Source organism: Staurois parvus, unplaced genomic scaffold (assembly GCF_062004578.1).
Source record: "Staurois parvus isolate SC_StPar_1 unplaced genomic scaffold, SC_StPar_1.0 ptg000988l, whole genome shotgun sequence".
Lineage (NCBI taxonomy): Eukaryota > Metazoa > Chordata > Amphibia > Anura > Ranidae > Staurois > Staurois parvus.
In genome coordinates, this window is record NW_028318784.1 from 6629941 (window position 1) to 6647575 (window position 17635).

Below are 17635 nucleotides of genomic sequence, written 5' to 3' on the forward strand. Positions count from 1 at the left end.
CCAGTAATGCTAATGCGTATATCCTATCTACATTTAAATTAAAATAAAAACTAGATAACATGATACATTTATCTTGATGGACCAAATGAAAGTGGTAAAGTACATATACTTAAATTAATAAATCTAGTCAATTTTTTTTTCTAGTTTTGGATGGGCTGGGGAAGGATCAGAACTCCCATCAGGTCTTCTAGTTTTCTAGTTTAGGATAGAGTGGGGAAAGATTAGAACCCCGTCAGGCTCTGTTAGTGAGATTTCCCCTCACTTCCTGCTCTGGTGAAACAGTGTTACCATATAGGAAGTGAGGTAAACTCTCCAAGGGCAACACAGACAGAAGTATTTTTTTGCTTAAACACCTCTCAGTCTTTTATTGTTGTCTGTATTTCAGATAGGCCTGAAGCAAAAAAAAAAAAGGCCAAGGGGCAGACATGACTATGAGAACAGGGGAATCCAGGAGATATAGGTTTAACTCTAAGGATCAGGAGATGGCTGCGGGGGTGTCAAGGAGTGATTTGTAAAATCTTCAAGCAGTTGGAAAGTAGTGAAGAAAGAAGAAACTTCTCACCCTCCAGCCCTGCATTATGGATTGGTGCTAATTGGTGGTTCTAATGGCCAGGTGGTTGGGGTCTTTGGAGACATTCAAAATTTAAAATGATCTCTCATATTATGGACCGTCTATGGTATAGTCCTCTGCTGAATCCCGATTAATGGTGGGTTAACTGGGAATTTGGGGCATGGAGGTATCTGCAGAGAGTTGGGATTGTCCCGGAGCTGGTGTGGTGCAGTTGGGGGCCTTTAGGTGGTCATGCATATACAAGATGTTGGTTCTTTTGTGCCTCTAAAGATCAAAAACCTTTATGATTATTATTATCATTATTGTTTTTGCTTTATAGAATGTTTCATGTTTGCACTACCCCCTTATGGGTTGCTTAGTAATTATTTTTGGTTCCCTGTCAATTTGAACCTCTGGTTGAAAACCCAATCTCTGCTGACACCACCATGCTCCCATGGCCAAAGTAGATCACAACTGTAAACGCCCTGTGGGAGGGGCGAAACGCGTTGATGCACTTCCAGTCTGCCGTCTTATGTCCTACGTCACTTCCGGTGAGTAGAACGCACGCTGCGTTCCAAGCGGCCATCTTGTTGTTTTGTGATTAGACATTCTGTCATCTTCTGCCAAGCTGTGGGATTTCTGATGCTGTCCTGGATATAATGAGAGTTGTGAAAGCCTTTTGGAGGCAATAAAACATGCTGATTTTTATTCTATCTAATGTGAGTGGCCTGGTGTTTTGACATTATTGCATGCTGGGTGTTGCAGTATTACACTATATGTGTTTTTATCTCTCCTACACTATTTGGAGCCTGTCTGGGAGGAGAAGTTTGGAGGTATTAGAAGGTGGATTAAAGGTCTCATGTAGTGGAGTGGAGTTCTGGAGGCTGAAAAGAAGGGTCTAGGATCCCTAAAATACCTAAAAGGCATTTACTTCATCAGAATCTGGTGAGTGCGGTATATGTTGGTTGGAGCACTGGTTCATGGTGGAAGCACACTTCTTTTGAACAAAAACTTTTTTTGTTTTTTAATTTTAAATTTTTTGGGGTTTTTTTATTTTTAATATATTTTTTGACACTTAATATATTGTTCATAATTTCACACGATTTTTGGAGTGGGACTATTTGTTCATTCTATTTTCATATATTTTTATTATTTGCGCTGTTTATGATGATTTTACACAACTGTAAAATGGACTCACACACAAGTAAAGTGTATCCAATATGGAGCTTATATTGGAATCAAAGGTAACTTGGTGAAAAAGAACAAAATTACACTGATATATGCAGCAAATATAACCACTCTTGGTAACTGCGAGCAAAATTAACAACATTCACCATAAAACAACACTGACTGTTAGCAGGCCTGCCTTCAGAAATAATCTTCTGCCTCCAATCTGAGGGGACTGCTGAATCCCCAGTGAGCAGAAAACAACTAACAAGAAACAGGTAAGATAACTCTGGGTCCTCAGAACTAGATGACAAGGATTAGATGTAAAGGAAAATGAACTCTCAGCTTAATTTGAGCACTGTCCCTTTAAAAACGCTACAATTTCTTCTGCGCACTCGATGGGGCCCAGTTGGCAAGAAGTTGAGTTGAGATGTGGAATATAGTTCATTGGGATGGTAACACAAGAATAGTGAATGAACAAGGGGAGAATTAACACTTTTCCTCTTGAGGGTAGCAAATTAGGGCAGGGTCCCCTTTAAAGCACTAAACATGGACAGGCTTGAAGTAATTAATTGCAACAATTGGCATGAATGTCTCCCTTTGTACATCAAAGGCAAAAGCTAACAGTAGTGGGAATCCTGCATTGTTGAGGAAGGGAAGCTTGTTGTTTCAGTTGGCACTGCTGTATCCTGGCCTGCAACTGTATGTCCTGCAGTCAGCTTGTACAATATCCTGTAATGTAGATGTATTTTAACAATGTCGGCTGCTAGAACTAGGCTGCAAACTGAAGCACTTATATGTAATGTGCACAACTATGTGCAGGTAGATAGCTAGGTGTCAGTATTCACTTGGTCAGTGGATGTGTGGTTTTTTGCTCACTTGATTAACTAGTTGCCGACCGCAGATAGCCGAATGACGGCTAAACTGCGGCCGGCCAGTTCTGAGTGGACGTCATATGACGTCCTCCCAGAACGCGCTCTCCTGCGCGCCCCAGGGGGCGCGCACCCGGCGATCTCCGTGATCGCTGTGTCCTACGGACACAGCTGATCACGTGATGTGGTAAAAGGCCAATCATACCGGCCTTTTACCACGTGATCAGCGGTGTCCAATGACACGCTGATCACAGGGAAATGCAAGTGCCGGTTCTCGGCTGCACTTTCCTCACGCTGTCAGATTGTGAGGAAAGTACTGCCAAGAACCGGCAGTTGTCAGAACGGGGATCGGCACCGATCATCAGGGCACTGATGATCAGTGCCCTGATGATCGGCGCCCAGCAATGCCACCCGCAAGTTCCGCCCACCTGTGCCCAGCAGTGCGCCCACTAGCTCCGCCCACCTGTGCCCAGCAGATCACCCACCTGTGCCCAGCAGTGCACCCACCTGTGCCCAGCAGTGCACCCACCTGTGCCACTCTGCAGTGTCACACACCTGTGCCCAGAAGTGCCACCTACCTGTGCCCAGCAGTGCCACCCACCTGTGCCCACCCACCTGTGCCCACCAGTGCCACCCACCTGTGCCCACCCACCAGTGCCACCCACCAGTGCAGCCCAGCAGTGCTGCCAGTCAGTGCCACCAGTCAGTGCCCAGGGGTTGTGCCAGTCAGTGCCGCCAGTCAGTGCCCAGCAGTGATGCCAGTCAGTGCCGTCTATCAGTACCCATCATCAGTGTCACCTATCAGTGCCGCCTATCAGTGCTGCATATTAGTGCCGCCTATCCATGACACCTCATTAGTGCTGTCTATCAGTGCCGCCTATCCGTGCCACCTCATTAGTACTGCCTATCAGTGCCCTTTAGTGCTGCCTATCAGTGCCCATCAGTGCCGCCTATCAGTGCCCATCAGTGCTGCCTCATCAACGCACATCAGTGAAGGAGAAAAAATACCTGTTTGAAAAATTTTATAATAGAAACAAAGAAACTTTTTTTTTTTTTCAAATTTTTTGCACTTTTTTAATTTATAGCGCAAAAAGTAAAGCGCCCAGTGGCGATTAAATACCACCAAAAGAAAGCTCTATTTGTGAGAAAAAAATGATCAAAATTTCATATGGGTACAATGTTGCATGACCGCGCAATTGTCAATCAAAGTGCGGCAGCGCTGAAAGCTGAAAATTGGCCTGGTAAATAAGGGGGTATAAGTGCCTGGTAGGCAAGTGGTTAAGTAGTCCGGCAGATCGTAGCGGTCTGTCGCTCTCTGCAAATGGGGTCAATCCACATACTCTCCAGCTCAGACTTGGCGTCCCATCTGGTCTCCTGCTGTCAGATTGGCCTGCTGGGCAGCGTGCCCAACTGGGTGATCAGTAGGCTATTTCCACTCTTCCTCTCTCTCCAACTCTGGCTCGCCGGCCTAGTTCAACACTTTAGCCATCAGCACACCTCCTTCTCTTTCAGTCTTTCCCTGCAATCTCCTGGCAAATCTTTGATATTTATATGCCCCCGCCAACATGCTACCTCCCTTGGGAAATGTAGTCCCAGACTGCCCTGCTCACCAGCTGAGCCCTGCTATACAGCATACAAGTTCCAGAGGGTTGTTCTGTCCATGTGAGTGGCCCTGAATGGCAGACCACCGCCATCTAATGTCTATTTTAATGGACTGCAAGTAATAACATTTCAATGGGCTACATTTATATTTTGGCTGTTTTGCCAATAAATGGCTGCTATGGCCAAATTTTCATTCTAAAATCTCTTTGGTTTGATCATTTTAAACAGATTTGATGAGAAGGGTGTAGGGGCATAGCAGTACGTATGGCGACTGGCTGATGACATCTGTTATGTCCTAGTCATGTTGCGAATTTTCCCTCACTTTCTGTCTGGTAAAAAATTTGTCATCAAGACAGAAAGTAAGGGGAAATCTCTCCAACAGAACCCCGAAAAGCAGTAAAACCTAATATGGGTTCTAACCATTCCCCACTCCTTCCCAAACTAGAAAAAAGTTTTGACTTTACATATCCTTTAACATATAGTTTTCTCAAACTATTTATGTGTATAAACAGCCCTGTCTAGTCTCTTTTGGAAGCCTGGGCGACAGAGAGAAAATGCAAGAGCACAATTGGTAGAGAGGGACAGAGCGTTGTCAGTCCACAACAGGAGGTATCTACACAAGGACCTTCATTGCAGAATTAAAAAAAAGCTGCAGATTTAAATATACTGTAAAGTAATTTTAAAATTACACCATCATAATAAAGCTTACATGAGATTTTAGTGTTTGGGATTATATACAGTACACTTTAAACGGGAGAATTTTAAAGAAAAGAACCAAAGTTATAAGGGAAAAGCCAGTGGTGCCACCCAAGAAAAACAAGGGGAGCACAATGGCACCATTGATGACTGGGCTATCGAATACACTTTCATGGATCTGAGCAGCAAGTGCAAGCATGCAAGGTGCGACAATTTATTTCCCAGAATGGACTGTAAAAAAAATATCAAACGCCTTTGCATTCTTCAAAAGATCAGGTGAAATTTAAAAATGAAGTTCCTTCTGATCTTCTCTCAAGGTTCATGGCACCATCTTTATGGAAATTTTTCTCATTCCCAAATCCTCTGTTAGAATCTGCTGCATTTTTTCCCTGTTAATTTTCAATTCTTCTGCCATCATTCGCACACTCAGTCTTTGATCTAAGCGTACAAGGGTTTGCACTCTGTTCACATTTGTATCAGTCCTTTGCATTTTTGGCTGCCCACTTCTTGCCTCTTCATGGATATTTTCCTGGCCCCTGCCTAAACTGCCTTTTAAAAGCACTTAATTTGTTCATTGAATGTTCACCATAACAGAGCTAAAGTTTAACTCGCACTTTTGTTAATCCGCTGCTCCAGATTTGTATCACTCATTTTCCATCAACAGCGCAACACACACACATGTTATTTCTTCTAGTATACCCTAAGTACTGGTCTGCGATCCAGTGCAACTTTGAACATAAAAACTCTATAGAGTGCAGATGGCTGTGTGACCCACCACAATAGTGCTATGCCAGGGGTGGCTCCCGGCCAAAATGAATGCGGCTCTTTGCCTCTTATCATATTTTGTATACTGTGGCTCTTTGCCAAGTTTCATCTTTCTTTGGGGAGGTGGGGAGCGGGTACCTGAATTTGACAGGTACCCGCTCTTACTTCTTTGTTCTTTGATCTTACCTGTTCCTCTATCCAGCGGCGCGCTGTCTTCCGGCTTCTGTAGTGTGGGCACTGGGCATGACAGCCAGGTGCCAAGTGCGCATGCGCAAGAAGCGGTGCTTTTTGTGAATGGTAAGGCGGTACCTGGGACACATGACAGATCCCAGAAGCCACCAGACCAATCACAAAGCGCAAGTGCTTCTCGCTCATGCGCACTGGGCACCCGGCTGTCATGCCGAGCGCCATTACAGAAGCCGGGAAGACAGCGCGCGGCTGGATCGAGGAACAGGTAAGATCAAACAAAAACTCTGCGGAAGTAAGAGCGGGTACCTGTCAAATTCAGGTACCCGCTCCCCACCTCCCCAAAGGTCAGCAGTCATCTGTACTGTCCGCAGTCTCTGGTCATCCCTGTGCTGTCCGCAGTCTCTGGTCATCCCTGTGCTGTCCGCAGTCTCTGGTCATCCCTGTGCTGTCCGCAGTCTTTGTCATCCCTGTGCTGTCCGCAGTCTCTGGTCATCTCCTGTACTGTGTCTGCAGTCCATTAGTTCAGAATTTTTTTTGGTATACTTGTGTGTTAGAGTGAGAGAGAGAAGGGAGAGAGAGAGAGAGAGACAGGTGCCACAGCAACCTCCAGGGTAGTTGATGTGTTAACTCTGGCTAAGTTGCATTTGATGTGTGTGTTGAGGGTGGACACTTACCTTGAAATGAACACATTGTTGTTTTGTAAGGGGAAGAAAGTGTTATGGTGAATAATATGGTTTTAATTATGTGTTTTTGTGTGTTTGTCTGTTTTGGCAGGTCACTGCGTGGTGTGGCTCTCTGACTTTCACAGTTTAAAATTTTGGCTCTTTGTGTCTAACTTGTTCGCCACCCCTGTGCTTTGCTGTGGGCATTTGGGGAATGAAATTATCACACCTCGTATACCAATGACTCCAATACAAGAGATTTACTAAAACTGGTTCATTCAGAATCTGGTGCACCTGTGCATGGTAGCCAGCTTCTAACCTCAGCTTATTCAATTAAGATTTTGCAATAAGTGCACCTGATTTTGCACTCTCTAGCTTTAGTAAATAAACCCCACAGGGCTGTATATAAGCTATCTACAATAAATATATTGAGGATGCCATATACTGAAGAGAATGCTTTTTCCAGCTAAATATTTCATCCTGAACTATATGGGAGAAACTAAAACCATGAAAGCTTCCAGTTATTCTATTCCACTGTGGATTTTGACATGGACTTTCTCTGTAAGTATGGCATCAGCTTAGAGAGACATTGCAAATAATTGACATGGACTCTTGTATTATGGATTATAATTTACCAACTGGAAGAATGTCCAGTAGAATATACTGTATGTATGGTTATGTTTCAATGTGTAATATTGAATTGAATGGCTCATACTGTAAATTAAGCTCAGTAGAAGTGGATATCGAATGATTCATGATTATATTGGATACTCTTTGCTGTATGTATCAATATTCATAAGTATGGACTTGTGAATTACACTGTATTATATTCAGATGATGTTCCAGGATGCTAGAAGACCTTTACTAGCAGCCTCTTTTGCCCTTACATACCAGTGCAGTTATGTGCATGCAGGGCTGCTATCAGAAACCGCAGGGCCCCATACAGCCAACCCGACAGCACCCCCCCCCCCCCACAGTTTACCATGCTTCAATTATGAATGAACACAGTTAGTGATCGGTACTGATCACTCATTGTGTTCATTTAGGAAAGAAAGGGGCTGGTAAATGTGACATATTTACTTAACCCTTCCCCACTCTCCATCCTGAAGGATCCTATTGTGTGCTTGCAGCTGCCAGTGGGTTGAAGATTAGGGAAGTCAGCAGCACTGCAGGTTGGGGGCACACAGGGGGTTCTAGGCAGCAGGGGGAAACTACAGTGCACATGGAGGGTGATGGGTGTGTCAGGGGCTTAATTACTGGAACTAATCCTCTGTATGACTCTCTCTGCAGCAGCTGAAAACAACAGGGAGGGAGAAGAGAAGAACACAGATTTCAGCTGCTGCAGAGAGAGACATACAGGGGATCAGTTCCAGTAATTGCCCCCCCACAATGCTGATTACCCTCCCTGCCCACATCTGTTTCACGCAGATGCCGGGCCCCCCTGCTGGACTGGGCCCTGTACAGGAGGGCTGGTGGTACCCCCTTATCCACAGCCCTGTATGCACATTTAGGGAATGACCCAGACAAGTTATAATTAATAAGGCTCAGCATAAGCATCTATCTCTACCAGTCTAAGTTCCTGGGTAAACCTGGATCTGATAACCAGAATCCTTGGCAAACATGCAAGTCCCTCTCCTTCCCCAATACTGCCCCTTGCAACAAGCATAGTTAGCAATGTCTAATATGGCATAACCCCTATCTTCCCATATTCTGTTATGTGCTAGGGACAGGGGTACAGAGAATGGCTCAACTGTGTAATCGCCAAGAGCTTTGCATATTATAGGCTGCTATTATAGCAGAATTTAGGCTTCTGAAGGTATGGAAGGTCACAGTTAAGATCAGTCTGAGGGCTCAGCACTTAGGGTACTGAGAGCCATCCTCCATGTTGAGATGCTTTTCGGTGCATGTGCATCCACTTCTGTGCGTTTGTGCTTGTGCATTCGCTGCATCTTCATCTACTTCTATAGGCTGCCTGCACACAGATCCAAGGTGGATGCACACACAGCAAAAAGGGGCTCAGCATGGAGGACCAGACACAGCACCCATCTGAATAAGCCCTTATCACTAGCAACAGCAATAGGCTCTGCCAGACATGCCATCTGTAGTTCAGGTCTGAAATTCTATTATATACTACTACTACCTCATGCTATAGGCTAGCCAAACCACCACACAGTATTGTGGCCACATCATTGTAGGCATCTTGTATGAAAATATTACATTATTCCAAGAATAATTTTATTATTAAATTAAATGGACAACTGCCCGCACAGAGAATAAAGTAACAATTTGCATGGCTTTGTCCTTTTCTTTCAAAGGAATAACAAAAAGAAACGTTTTTGGCTTTGTGATGGATGTGATGACATAAAAATACCTCCAGGCAATTGTGTAACCACTAGGCAAACACCTTTATATCCTTAAGAATAGATTTTGACACTGCTAAATTTGTACTGGGCATCAAGGTCTCTATGACTTCTGGTCATTAAGGGGGTAATGATGTGTTCTTTTGAAGGGCTTTTTGGCCCACTACAAGTTAACCTGGTTGGATATCCAGGCTCATTGCCACCATTGCTACCCCTAGGCTCTGCTCCATAAAAGCCATAGTATTCATAGCTTGAACAGATGATTACTGACAAGTCTGAAACAACTAAGTGTCAGTTAGTACTTTTTTTTTTGCAGTGTCTGTGCCACAAAGCAGCAGTTCTGGATGCACAGTTGACTGTTTGTACACAATTTAATTAATTATGTGCATGGCTTCACCCACTACCATCTGTTGTAAGAAGGCAATGCCCTATGTGATGCTCATATAAGGAAGAAACTTAATAAAGTAATGAAGGAAGTCTTAGGTCAACCATTGAAATTCTCCCTTGGGTAGGACCTCTGTGGCCTTCATACATGTCTGTGCCTGCCAGCCCTGTATTTTCCTTGAGTTTAACTAAGGACACAGATTACGTGATATGGAAATAATACACTGCGTCAAGGGAGGGCGATGTTACATTCACAATAAACATACATTATAGAGACCTTTTTTCCTCCATAAAGTGAACTTACCTAAATCAATAGGAGTCTTTCCTTTGAATAATAACATCTGAAGCTCAGGATCTGTAAGGGAAGGAAATATGAAATAAATGTTCCACGTATGTTTTGTTTCTTACTGTGTGAAATGCAGATAAGATCACCTTTGTATTAAACTGTTAACCTGCAACCATAGACTTGGCACATCTTTACATTCACTTTGTTGTTGAAAAAAATTGTTGATTACCGGGAGTATAATACCGCAGTTAGTTAGCATGTAGCCTAAAAGTATGCCATATCAGGACTGTAACGGCACTCTTTACTTTTCTCAGCCCATTGTACATTTCTATGCCTTGGCCCTAGAACGTACCAATGATTCCAGTGAAAGACCACATTATAAAGAGCTCAAGAGGGAACAACTTCTCCCGGGATTATCCAAGTTGATCCAGCAGCATTTCACACCAATGCCATCTGACAGGTCAAAATCACGTGACATATCGCACCCTATTTGTGCCTACGGAACCGTTGAAAGCGGTGCAACACCGATTTTGAAAAAGGTTCTCGCACTCTCTTTGGCAATTTTATGTGCGATTTGCATTGACATAAAGTCGCACAGATGTCGGCAATCCGCACATGAGACCACACTGACCGATGGCTTTGAAATCGTGCTAGTTCACCTGAAGTAGAGTACTTTCAAAGCCACATTCGGTGAAAACCAGGGCTTAAAGTATCACATCTCACATATTTGCTGTGATATAAAACATTTTATAGCTTTCTCCATATGCACATATAAATACCAACCTGACACCTAATGGCATGTCAATATTGCCTATACTGTGGATTGGGTAGCACAATAGCTAAGTGGTTAGCACTTCAGTCTATCAGCACTAGGAGCATCGGTTTGAATCACACTAGGGGTATAGGTTATTCAGCTCCTGTCTAAATTGGCTCTAATATACGGTATGTATAAATGTTAGTTAGGGACCTTAGACTGTGTGATCCTTGATGTGAACATACAATATGTTAGCGCTTTGTAAACTGACAGTGCAATGTAAGTACCTGTATTAAATAAATATACATAGTATGTCATGTCCTGATGCATTTCAAGACTTGCTTTTCTTCAGCTGCAATCTGATGGACAAAATACAGAAGCCCAGCAAAGGACACATTAAGATATATAGAATGTTAAGAGATTGCTTGTGATTATAATTTAAAAAGCATCATATTCCATATATGCTTAGTTCAGTATGAGTCAAGGAGAGAGCGGAAGAAGGGCCTCCCTACAAGAGAAGAGATTCCAGAAGCACTTCAACTAGGTCCATCCAGTAGCTAGGCCAACTGCCGCCATCCAACCAGGGAATGAGCAGTTTTATCCTGAATAGTAGGGACTGGTACCATCCTATTTTTCCTTTGATGTTTAAAATTTTCCATGGTCATTTTTATAGGCTAGTAGATAAAGCCTTTGAACATGGAATAATCCCAAAAACGATATGGGAATTTATCAGTATCCTTTATCTCCATGGAGAAGTAATAACTCTTTGGGATGGACGCTAATATGGTCTCAAATCCCACTACATTCATTTTTTATTTCAGAACTGTAGTTGACCCCAATGTATCCCTAGAGCTATTCATATTATGGACTTTAGCTTGAGTCATTCGTGTTCGAAATAAAGTATAGTTTGAATAAAAAAGCTAATCTTGCATATACTCATGTGAAATAAATGATCATTTTGCTTTTTATTTCATTTAAAAAAATACTCTGTCCCCAACTTAAAAAATTGCCAGTAAAAACATAAAAAATGAAGTATTTGAAATGCTTACTTGCATCATTTTTCCTTTCCATAAACAATTTTTGAATCACTATCAATGTACAGTACCTCTGAACTTAGACTAGTCCAGGACAGGGGCGGACTGACCATTAGAGCACTCGGGCACTGCCCGAGGGCCTGGGGTCAGTAGTGAGCCCCATGAAATGTCCCTGGTACCTTTTATAGGCCTTTTTGGGTGTGCTTTGAGTGTGAGCAAGGAAACAGGGTCCCCATGATCCCCTATTGCCAGGGGGCCCCATGAGTTGTCTGTCCACCCCTGCTCCAGGAAGAGTCAGCTCCCTAGCGCAGCCCCCTCTCTCCTTGCACCTCATAGCCCTCTCCTCTAATTACTTTCTGTGTTGGTCCAGCTCCCCTGCCCCTCCCCTCTTTTTACATATCCTTACAGTCATGGCCGAAATTGTTGGCACCCTTGATATTTTTCCTGAAAATCAAGTATTTCACACAAAAAAGGTATTGCATTAACACATGTTTTGCTATACACATGTTTATTCCCTTTGTATGTATTGGAACAAATATAAAACAGAGGCAGAAAAGCAAATATGACATAATGTCACACAAAACCCCAAAAATGGGCTGGACAAAAGTATTGGCACCCTTAACTTAATATTTGGTTGCACACCCTTTGGAAAACATAACTGAAATCAGTCGCTTCCTATAACCATCAATAAGCTTCTGACACCTCTCACCCGGAATTTTGGACCACTCTTCCTTTGCAAACAGCTCCAGGTCTCTCTTATTGGAAGGACACCTTTTCCCAACAGCAATTTTAAGATCTCTCCACAGGTGTTCAATGGGATTTAGATCTGGGCTCATTGCTGGCCACTTCAGAACTCTCCAGCGCTTCTTTGCCATCCATTTCTGAGTGCTTTTTGACGTATGTTTGGGGTCATTGTCCTGCTGGAAGACCCAGGATCTTGGACGCAAACCCAGCTTTCTGACACTGGGCCCTACAGTGCGACCCAAAATCCTTTGGTAATCCTCAGATTTCATGATGCCTTGCACACAGTCAAGGCACCCAGTGCCAGAGGCAGCAAAACAACCCCAAAACATCATTGAACCTCCACCATATTTTACCGTAGGTACTGTGTTTTGTTCTTTGTAGGCCTCATTCCGTTTTCGGTAAACAGTAGAATGATGTGCTTTACCGAAAAGCTCTATCTTGGTCTCATCTGTCCACAAGACGTTTTCCCAGAAGGCTTTTGGCTTACTCAAGTACATTTTGGCAAACTGTAGTCTTGCTTTTTTATGTCTCTGTGTCAGCAGTGGGGTCCTCCTGGGTCTCCTGCCATAGCGTTTCATTTCATTTAAATGTCGACGGATAGTTCGCGCTGACACTGATGCTCCCTGAGCCTGCAGGACAGCTTGAATGTCTTTGGAACATGTTTGGGGCTGCTTATCCACCATCCGGACTATTCTGCGTTGCAATCTTTCATCAATTTTCCTCATCCGTCCACGACCAGGGAGATTAGCTACAGTGCCATGGGTTGCAAACTTCTTGATAATGTTGCGCACTGTGGACAAAGGCAAATCTAGTTCTCTGGAGATGGACTTGTAACCTTGAGATTGTTGATATTTTGCCACAATTTTGGTTCTCAGGTCCTCAGACAGTTCTCGTCTCCTCTTTCTGTTGTCCATGCTTAGTGTGGCACAGACAGACACACAATGCAAAGGTTAAGTGAACGTCTCTCCTTTTTATCTGCTTTCAGGTGTGATTTCTATATTGCCCACACCTGTTACTTGCCCCAGGTGAGTTTACAGGAGCATCACATGCTTGTAACATTCTTATTTATCCGCAGTTGTGAAAGGGTGCCAATACTTTTGTCCAGCCCATTTTTGGAGGTTTGTGTGACATTATGTCGAATTTGCTTTCTTTCCTCCCTTTTTTTGTTTTGTCCCAATACACACAAAGGGAATAAACATGTGTATAGCAAAACATGTGTTAATGCAATACGTTTCGTGAGAAATACATGATTTCCTGGAGAAATATCAAGGGTGCCAACAATTTCGGCCATGACTGTATATAGCCTCCATATGTAGCTGCCAATGGAGGAGTGAAGGGGAATACTATAGTGTGTCACCGGAGTGACAGCCTGTACCTTCTGGGGCTGCTGACATCACATCCAAGATGGCGATGTTCAGCAGCAGTCTCAGGGCTTTTTGAGGCAGGCTTTTACAGGTAAATAACATGTACTAATATGTTCAATACATATATAATCAGATTGTCACTGAACAGAATGGTCTGGTAACAGTCTCTTTGAAGCTGAACTCTAGGAAAACAGCTAAATACACAGATGAAATACATATATTACAGCTGCTCTATCTGTCAAAAGATATGCATTTCTACCCATCCACTCATGAGATTCACACAGCTCTGACACACAGTACAGCCCTGTCTGGCAGGGCAGAAAACCCAATATTTCTCAGTTAAGTAACTGCAGATCGGTAAGACTTAGACCTCCTGCACACAGGACTAAAAAACTCTCCTTGAAGCCTTCCTCCTAGCAGCAGCATTTTGCAGATAAAAAGTCTGACGCTTGTAAAAGTACTAACGCTTTTACAAACGTAACATGGAGGGCCATTTGGAAGAAGTAAAAAAAAAAGTCTGACGCCCCTAAAAGTGGCTGAAAAAACGTCCTGTGTGCATGAGGCTTTAGTTCGTGGTCACATTGCGTGCGACTTGGCATGCGATTTGAATGCTATGCTACTTGCAAATCGTATGCCAAGTCGCACCCTACTGTCTGCAATTACAGCGGTCATAATGGTGCGGTTCTGACTTGGTTGGAGCTGCACCGATTTCTGAAGTAGTGCATGTATTACAGTTGGTGCAATTTGCATAGACATCTGCGTTAGATGTCTTGCAAATCACACCTGAAATCAGCATGTCCCTCCTGACTTTGAAATCGTGCAATTTCACTTTAAGTTGCATGATTTCAAAGTTGGGTTTGATGTGACCAGGGTGTAATACAGTAGTCCTTTTTCCCTCAAGCCAGCCTTTGATTGGACAATGAAAGAAGAACCAGCAGACTGATGAGCTTATGTCTGTGTCAGTCTGCTCTCTCCTTATATCAGCGTGTCTCTTGTTAGCCCATGAGCACTGTGGCACACATGACTGGCTTCTAGCCTCTGCCAGTCTGAGCTCTGCTGCACACGAATTGCAAAAGGCTAATGCCAGGTCAAAGCAGGTGCTTACACTGCTTACATTTTAAAGACAATAAAGTGAATGATGTATTCATAAATATGGAGCTTCAAAAATGTGTTTCTTTTATATCTACCTGGAATTCATCTTTAGGCTAGGCTCACACTACTGCGATGCACTTTTGATGCAATTTTCAGTGTGCATATGTAGTGCAATTGTGATGTGACTTTGGATGTGGTTAGCATATTCTATGGAGCCAAATTGTACTGAAATCACACCAAAGTAGCACAGGAAAATTTTCCAAAATTGCTCATGGTCACATTGATGTGAATGGACACCATTGAAAAAAATGTGATTTGCCTTGTCATGCGATTCTGTGGGACTCAAGTCGCATCAGAAATTGCACCAGTGTGAACCAACAGTTAATATAATGACATACCAGAGTTAATACCATGGCCTGCTCCATGTATTCCATGCATTCAGTAGACGTTGTATTCTTCCGTGCCAGATATGAGGTTCAGTACAGTGATCCTACCTCCTAGTTTCATGATGACCTCATTGCCTTGGAATTCTGTTGTATCACACATCACCTGCCATACTGTATATACTGTACTACAAGCTGTCAGGTCTCTAAGTATATGCTGTTCATTTTGGCTGAGATCACAAAATATAGTACGGGTTCACTTTAGCTAACATTCTAAACCAGACAACTAGAACAATTATTGCCTGTTCCTACCGTGATATCAAGAAGAAATGCAGGTATAGATATTTTATACACTCACTGCCACTTTATTGGGTACACCAGTTTAATTGCTTAGTAACACAAATTGCCAATCAGTCAATCACATGGCAGCAACATAATGCAACATAATGCATTTAGTCATCTAGACATGGTGAAACTGACTTGCTGAAGTTCAAACTGAGCATCAGAATGGGGAAGAAAAGGGATTTAAGTGACTTTGAACGAGGCATGTTTGTTGGTGCAAGACGGGCTGTTCTGAATATTTCAAACACTGCTAATCCAATGGGATTTTCAACCCTCTCTAGGGTTTACAGAGAATGGTCCGCAAAAGAGAACATATCCGGTCAGTGGCAGTTGTGTGGATGAAAATGCCTTGTTGATGTCAGAGGTCAGAGGAGAATGGGCAGACTGGCTCGAAATGATAGAAAGGCAACAGTAACTCATGTTAATATGGACCAAAATCTTTGAGGAATGTTTCCAACACCTTGTTGAATCTATGCCACAAAGAATTAAGGCAGTTCTGAAGGCAAAAGGGGGCCCAACCTGGTGCTAGTAAGGTGTACCATGTGGCCAGTGAGTGTATATATTGAGCTGAGACCAATGTAACTATATACACTATACTGCCAAAAGTATCGGGACACCCCTTCAAATCATTGGATTCAGGTGTTCCAATCCCCTCCATGGCCACAGGTGTATAAAATCAAGCACCTAGGTATGCAGACTGCTTCTACAAACATTTTTGAAAGAATGAGGCGCTCTCAGGAGCTCAGTGAATTCAAGCGTGGTACCGTGATAGGTTGCCAGCTGTGCAATAAGTCCATCCGTGACATTTCCTGGCTACTAAATATTCCACGGTCAACTGTTAGTGATATTAGAACAAAGTGGAAGCAACTGGGAACAACAGCAACTCAGCCACAAAGTGGTAGGCCACGTAAAATGACAGAGCGGGGTCAGCGCATGATTTTTTAGACCAGGGTTTAACCTCTTGTCTACAGGGCACTTTCACCCCCTTCCTGCACAGGCCAATTTTCAGCTTTCAGCGCTCTCACACTTTGAATGACAATTGCGAGGTCATGCAAGACTGTACCCAAACAAAATTTTTATAATTTTTTTGAGACAGATAGAGCTTTCTTTTGGTGGTATTTAATCAGCACTGGGTTTTTTTTAATTTTTTTACTAAACAAACCATAATATACAAAATTTGAGGGGAAAAAAAGGTTTTCTTAGTTTCTGTTACAAAATTTTGTAAATAAGTAATTTTTCTCCTTTACTGATGTGTACTGATAAGGCTGCACTAATAGGTGACACTGATAGACAGCACTGATAGATGGTACTCATAGGCATCACTGATGGGTACTGACAGGCATCATTGATGGGCACCAAAAGGCAGCACTGATGGGCACTGATATGTGGTACTGATAGGTGGTTAGGTGGTACTGATAGGTGGCACTAACTGGCACTGATAGGTGGCACTGATTGGCACTGGTAGGTGGCACTGATAGGAGGCACTTACTGATTGGCATTGATAGGTGGCACTGATGGGTACTGATAGACTGCACTGATGGGCATTGACAGGCATCACTGACGGGCACTGATTGGCACTGATAGGTGGCACTGATTGGCACTGATAGGTGGCACTAATTGGCACAGATAGACTGCACTGAGGAGAAGGCACTGATAGGCAGCACTGCTGGGTATTGACAGGCATCACTAAATGGCACTGAAAGGCAACTCTGATGGGCACTGATATGTGGCATTGATGGGCACTAATCGGCAGCAATGATAGGCACAGAAAGGCAGCACTGATAGGGCTGCAATGATGATCAGGGCATTGATGATCAGTGCCCTGACTATCAGTGTACATGCCCCCTCTGAGGAATGCCTCTAACCGGCTTTCCTCTCCTCATATGCTGTCAGCGTGAGGAGAGGACTGCCGATAACTGGCATTTCCTGTTTACATGTGATCAGCTGTGATTGGACACATGGTAGCACCTAATTCATTGGCTCATTGCCTCAATTGGTGATCCGCTGTGTCCTAGAGACACAGCGCACCACTGATCACCGTGGACCCCCAGGGGAGCGCATGCGCAGCTAGGGTGGGAGGACGTCCTATGACAAGAACAAGAGAGCTCCCGCACATCCATCATTTCCTTATACGACAGGCAGGAGGCAGTTAATGTCACTTTAATAACAAAGCACAAGAAGCAAAGGGGGAGATTTACTAAAACTGGCGCACTCAGAATCTGGTGCAGCTGTGCATGGTAGCCAATCGGCTTCTCAGCTTGTTAAATTAAGCTTTGGCAATATAACCTGAAAGCGGTTTCTATGCAGAGCTGCACCAGATTTTGCAAAGTTTTGTAAATAACCCCCTAAGAGTCAAGCATTGAGTGCAACAAACATAGCAACCTATCAT

The 17635-nt window shown here is 43.4% G+C and overlaps 1 long non-coding RNA gene across 1 annotated transcript in view; it reads right to left on the bottom strand.

Annotated features, from left to right (window-relative positions):
* Positions 1-17635, bottom strand: part of LOC149441411 (uncharacterized) — a 648839-nt gene that overhangs the window by 521052 nt on the left and 110152 nt on the right. Inside the window, exon 3 of the long non-coding RNA XR_016307379.1 lies at positions 9552-9602. This is a non-coding gene — a long non-coding RNA (uncharacterized LOC149441411). The remainder of the gene's footprint in view (positions 1-9551; positions 9603-17635) is intronic.